At 44.2% G+C, this 6,000-nt stretch overlaps 1 protein-coding gene across 1 annotated transcript in view; it reads left to right on the forward strand.

The window, feature by feature from the left end:
* Positions 1-5,571, forward strand: part of LOC142824432 (uncharacterized) — a 65,396-nt gene extending 59,825 nt beyond the window's left edge. Inside the window, exon 6 of the transcript XR_012899305.1 lies at positions 3,804-5,571. The gene's annotated coding sequence lies outside the window, so the exon portion shown is untranslated. The remainder of the gene's footprint in view (positions 1-3,803) is intronic.
* Positions 5,572-6,000: the final 429 nt, after the last annotated feature.

The raw sequence follows: 6,000 nt of genomic DNA on the forward strand, positions 1-6,000 counted from the left end.
CTCTTCGCTTCTGCAGACTAAACAAACCCAAATCTCTCAGCCTCTCCTCATAGGTCATGTGCTCCAGCTCCCTAATCATTTTGGTCACTCTCCGCTGGCCCCCTCCAATGCGTCCACATCCTTTCTATAGTGGGGGACCCAGAACTGGACACAATACTCCAGATGTGGCCTCACCAGAGCTGAATAAAGGGGAATAATCACTTCTCTGGATCTGCTGGCAATGCTCCTCCTAATGCAACCTACTATGCCATTAGCCTTCTTGGCTACAAGGGCACCCTGTTGACTCATATCCAGCTTCTCATCCACTGGAATCCCCAGGTCTTCTTCTGCAGAACTGCTACTTAGCCAGTTGGTCCCCAGCCTGTAACAATGCTTGGGATTCTTCCATCCCAAGTGCAGGACTCTAGACTTTTCCCATTTCTCATGACTGAATTCTAGAAAAGAGAATGTAAGTGAGCAAATGTCCGAAAATAGAGTGACATGCACCTGCTATTACAAGGTAGCGCTCAAGATACAAATAATCAGGGCTCGACAGACAATGTAATCTGCTCACCCATGGCGAGTAGATTACATCCCAGAAGAGCCGGCTCCGAGTGATCTGCGCTTACGCAGAACGCTGAACCGCACGGATGGCGAGCAGGGCGAGCCCTGCAAATAATGGTACTGAAGTATATTTTGTAAAAATAATTGAGTTTTAGTCATGACAGACTCAACTCTGCTATTGAAGGTTTGCAGAATGTGGGGCAAGACTGTCAGTTTTTTAGTTTCAGAGGGGTAGCCGTGTTAGTCTCTCAGGGTATGTCTACACTACCCCGCTAGTTCGAACTAGCGGGGTAATGTATGCATACCGCACTTGCTAATGAAGCCCGGGATTTGAATTTCCCGGGCTTCATTAGCATAAGCGGGGAGCCGCCATTTTTAAATCCCCGCTGCTTCGAACCCCATGTAGCGCGGCTACACGGGGCTCGAACTAGGTAGTTCGGACTAGGGTGCCTATTCCGAACTACCGGTACACCTCGTTTCACCTGGGAAATTCAAATCCTGGGCTTCATTTGCAACTGCGGATGACTACATTACCCCCGCTAGTTCGAACTAGCGGGGTAGTGTAGACATACCCTTAGAGACTAACAAAAATGTAGATGGTACAATGAGCTTTCGTGGGCAAAACCCACTTCTTCAGATGAATCTTTGTTAGTCTCTAAGGGTATGTCTACACTACCACCCTAGTTCGAACTAGGGTGTTTAATGTAGGCAACCGAAGTTGCAAATGAAGCTCAGGATTTGAATTTCCCGGGCTTCATTTGCATCTTGCCGGGCGCCACCATTTTTAAAGCCCTGCTAGTTCGGACTCCATGCCCGCGGCTACATGCGGCACGTATTAGGTAGTTCGGATTAGGCTTCCTATTCCAAACTACCGTTACTCTTTGTGGAACGAGGTGTACTGGTAGTTCGGAATAGGAAGCCTAATCCGAACTACCTAGTCTGTGCTGCGTGTAGCCGTGGGCACGGAGTCCGAACTAGCGGGGCTTTAAAAATGGCGGCACCCGACAAGATGCAAATGAAGCCCGGGAAATTCAAATCCTGGGCTTCATTTGAAACTTCGGTTGCTTACATTAACCACCCTCGTTCGAACTAGGGTGGTAGTGTAGACATACCCATAGATGCTGCAGGACTATTCATTTTCTAAGTTTTTTCGTCAGTTTTTTGAGCAGATTGTAAAGTATGTCATAACAAAGTATGGGTTAGTGTTTTCAGAAGAGAGATGAATAGTACTTTGTCATACCATTCCACAATTCTATAGATCAGGGCTAGAACAACACTGGGTATGTAGACAAATGCAGCCAATTTGGCAAATTGGCAACTTCAAATAGGTTATACAATATTTTTGAAGAGCTGTTCCAATGGTTTTAAAGATTAAAGTCCATATCCTGATCTAGCATCAATTGACATGCTACACTGTTTTGCCCCAGTTGTAAAACTCTTCACTATCTTGCATTTCAGGTCACTGCTTCAATCTGTGCAAATGGATACAAAATGCTACCAAATCAGATTTCCTCAGTGACTTACACCTTGGTTGTAGTGCTTTGCACCCACTAAATCATAGAATCATAGAATAATAGGACTGGAAGGGACCTCAAGAGGTCATCGAGTCCAGCCCCCCGCCCTCAAGGCAGGACCAAGCTCCACCTACACCATCCCTGACAGATGTCTATCTAACCTGTTCTTAAATATCTCCAGAGAGGGAGATTCCACCACCTCCCTTGGCAATTTATTCCAATATTTGACCACCCTGACAGTTAGGAATTTTTTAAATTTTTTAAAGCAGTAGATAAATTAAGCCTATACACATATTTGCTGCTTATATATTTTAATTTTTAGACAATGCTATGGCTATTATTTACCAGCCAGATATCCAAGCCAGAGAACCTAACTTGCCATAAAGAACAAAAGCAAATTAAATGGTCTTTTCTGCAGTGGAATTGACAACTGTCATAATCCAAGATGCTCATTTTGTTATTAAAGAAAATAGCATTCCAGGTCTCCCCTGGTTTAGAGTATTGTATTGTCAACTAATTAGGCTTTTATCGTATGTCCTCATATGCCCTTCTATCATATGTCCTCCATATGTCCTTCTGTCATATGTCTTCCATATGCCCTATATGTAATTAGACTTCCATCATATGGCTTTGATCATATGTCATTTAGATAGACTTCCAGAATATGGCAATGTTACAACTGTGGACCTTTTACAAGTATTGGAACAGCAATTCTGTACCTTTCACTTCTGTGAGCTGCAGATTAAAATGAAGAAGAAACAAGGAAGATGGCTAGTTTTGAGTGGCCTTTTTATTGAGAAGATTAATTTCTCTCCACTTAGTCCATGAACAAAGAAAATTTCACTTCTGCACTTATTCAGTTTTTAGTCACTTCTCTTTGAGTTTGAATGCCATCTCTCAATGTATTGCAGGAGACTATCGATCTGTGTTTGTTTAACAAATGGTTTCATTTGGAATGGCTTTTTATTAAATATCCTTCTACAAAATAATACCACCTAAATTTTAAGTCCATTTTTGTCTCTTTGAAGCTGGAGTCTCAAGCAAAGTGCAGAAATTTGTACTGGTGGCAGGTGAAAATGAGACAGTGGGTTCTGGCTGAATAAGAGAGTCCATGTGTGTCTCTTATGGACTGTGAGTACTGTCACACTGTGCATTTATTGAAAGGTGACTCTTCGTAGGTTATGTTTCAGTGCACAGGAATATGTATCCAAACTTGTGAGTTCCAAACTTGCCGTGGCTTATTATTGATAATAAAGACCACAAATACCCATTGATGCATCTGCCTATAATAGGTGAGGAAAGCTGCAAATGTCCGGTGATGATGGCTTCTGGATCGCTTTTTTAAAACACCATGTGTGAAAAAGGACTTTCACACAGATTTGCAGAATACACCTGTAATGGTTTTGTCCTTTCTTTTCAATCCTTTCCTCTATGTAGTTGGCCCCATTCTCTTTTCAAAACAAATCTCTCCAGGTTCATAGCTCTGGACAATCTAAAACGTATTAAGCTGTATTGCTCCACCATTACAGCTGTGCCTGCAATGGGTCAAAACCTTACATTCTTTAAACGTCATGCTTCTTCAGCCACTCCTGTTGGCTAGTTCTTCAAGTAGTATTGAAAGACAGAGCCAACGTCTTGTGTTCTCTATTAGTGACTGGTTGTCTGCACTTGGCAGCCAATGAGCAGGTTCTTGAGGGAGTCCGTTGCTTATTTTGTCTTTTTCTTCTACGTTTTCCCTGTGAATAGAGTGCTGGGGCCAAGGTGCCTGATTAGCAGCCCTGAAGAATGAAGAGTTCGGTCTATCCTCAGTACAGGCACGCCCCAAACTCCAAGCTTCCTTCAGACAGCTCCTGCAAGGTGCCGCAGATCTGACCTTGGAGGGCCTACCTGTAAGGGTGAGAAGGAATTTCACACTCTGTGCCAGTTAAATCCTTGTTTTCATGCTAGAAAAAGGATGGTTTCTTATGCCACGGACATTTGTCCCCTGGAAAGTGAACCGACACCCACCAAAATCATTTACTCAGATGGGGATATTTTAAAAAATGCTTTTTGTCTATCTACCAGGCCAGTCTAATCTATGCTGAAACACTTCTATTGCTGAGTCAGATGCACCAAGTAGAGCCCCATTTGTACATAAAAGTTTTGTCAGAACTGGGATAAAATAGAATGGAATGCCGAAATGACTCATTGTTTAATGAATAGGGCCCACAGTGTTCTATTGATGCCATTTATAAATCTCTATAAAATGGAAAGAATTCATGTCATAACTGGAAATCCAAGACCAGCAACCTTGTGAGCAAAATTATGGTGCACAATATAATATGAATTCTAACATGCTCCCGCTTGAAAGCTACTCAGGCCGTGTTAAAAATAAGACCATTTTATTGTCTAGATTCAAAACCCAGACTTATTCTTCCCTTTGCAGTCGTAAATTACTGAGGAAGGGAGTGATTTGTGTGTGTATGTGTACCCAAAAAGTAAAACATGCAAGATAGATCTGCCCTCACCAATTAGACACTGTTGTAAACTGAAGGCACTAGAATGACACGCGTGCAAATCAGCTCAGATTCCAAACAGAAAGAGGAGTTAAATGACAGCTTTCCAAAATGAGTGAGCAGCAAGGCTCAGAGCTGAACCTGGCTGGCCTGACTCCTGGTCTGCTGGGTTAACCTGGAGGCCATCTTCTCCCGCCTTCCTGTGTGGCCTGTCAGGGTTTTCATCTGCAAACCAGGAAAAGCCTGGTGGTTTTGACATGAAACCAGGTGACACTCACCCATTTGAGTTTTGTGGTGAGGTTTTTGGTTTCATTCAGGCCTGGGCCAGAAGCAAACCCGTCCACATGTGTGGATGCCACAAAAACTCTCATGTACACCCAGAAACCAAACCCACCACATTTCACACAGCAGAGCTGGCATCTTGCCAGCAGCTCAGGGCTGCCCCCAGATTGTTCAGAAATAGCTTTATCTATTTTAAGTAGAGTATGTATTGCCCAGGGGCAAAATGATTCCCAACAAATGATTAGATGAATGTTGCCTTTTTTTCTTTGCACAGTGATCATCTCTCTGACCCTACTTGAATGTGCATAACTTTTTGAATTGGGGGTCTGGTGCCAATATGGATACAAGCGTGAAATTTGATTCTCTGATGAGCTAAGTGCTTTGCCCTCCTTTCCCCCAGCCCCTGGGGAACACTGGGGTTTCCGCTTTAAAATTAAAAAGCAGGCCAAAGCAGTGTTAGCTGTGTTGCAGGCACGCTACTTCCCTCACCCTGCTATTAGAAAAGGTCCAGAATAGACACTCTCCTAGGGTACGTCTAAACTACATGGCTCCGTCGACGGAGCCATGTAGATTTGTTTTTTTGGCAAAGGCAAATGAAGCCGCAATTTAAATGATCGCGGCTTCATTTACATTTACATGGCTGCCGCGCTGAGCCGACAAACAGCTGATCAGCTGTTTGTCGGCTCACGCGCTAGTCTGGACGCTCCCCTGCCGACATCAAAGCCCTTTCTCGGCAGCCCCGGTAAACCTCATCCCACGAGAAATAACGGGGCTGCCGACAAAGGGCTTTGATGTTGGCAGGGGAGCGTCCAGACTAGCGCGCTGAGCGGACAAACAGCTAATCAGCTGTTTGTCGGCTCAGCGCAGCAGCCATGTAAATGTAAATGAAGTTATGTAAATGTAAATGTAAATGTAAATGATCATTTAAATCGCTGCTTCATTTGCCTTTGCCTATGTGTCTAATCTACATGGCTCCGTCGTCGGAGCCATGTAGTCTAGACACAGCTCTAGACTGAAACAGGAGGGGGAGCACTCTTGCACTAGCTATGGAGAATGCCACCTATTCGTGGGGCTGTGCTGCTTAGCCTCGGGCAGGGGTGGGGAACGTAAGGGTTGGGGGCCGGATGCAGCCTGTGACTTGCCTGGATCTGGCCCCCAAGGCTCAG

This window comes from Pelodiscus sinensis, unplaced genomic scaffold (genome assembly GCF_049634645.1).
Source record: "Pelodiscus sinensis isolate JC-2024 unplaced genomic scaffold, ASM4963464v1 ctg35, whole genome shotgun sequence".
Lineage (NCBI taxonomy): Eukaryota > Metazoa > Chordata > Testudines > Trionychidae > Pelodiscus > Pelodiscus sinensis.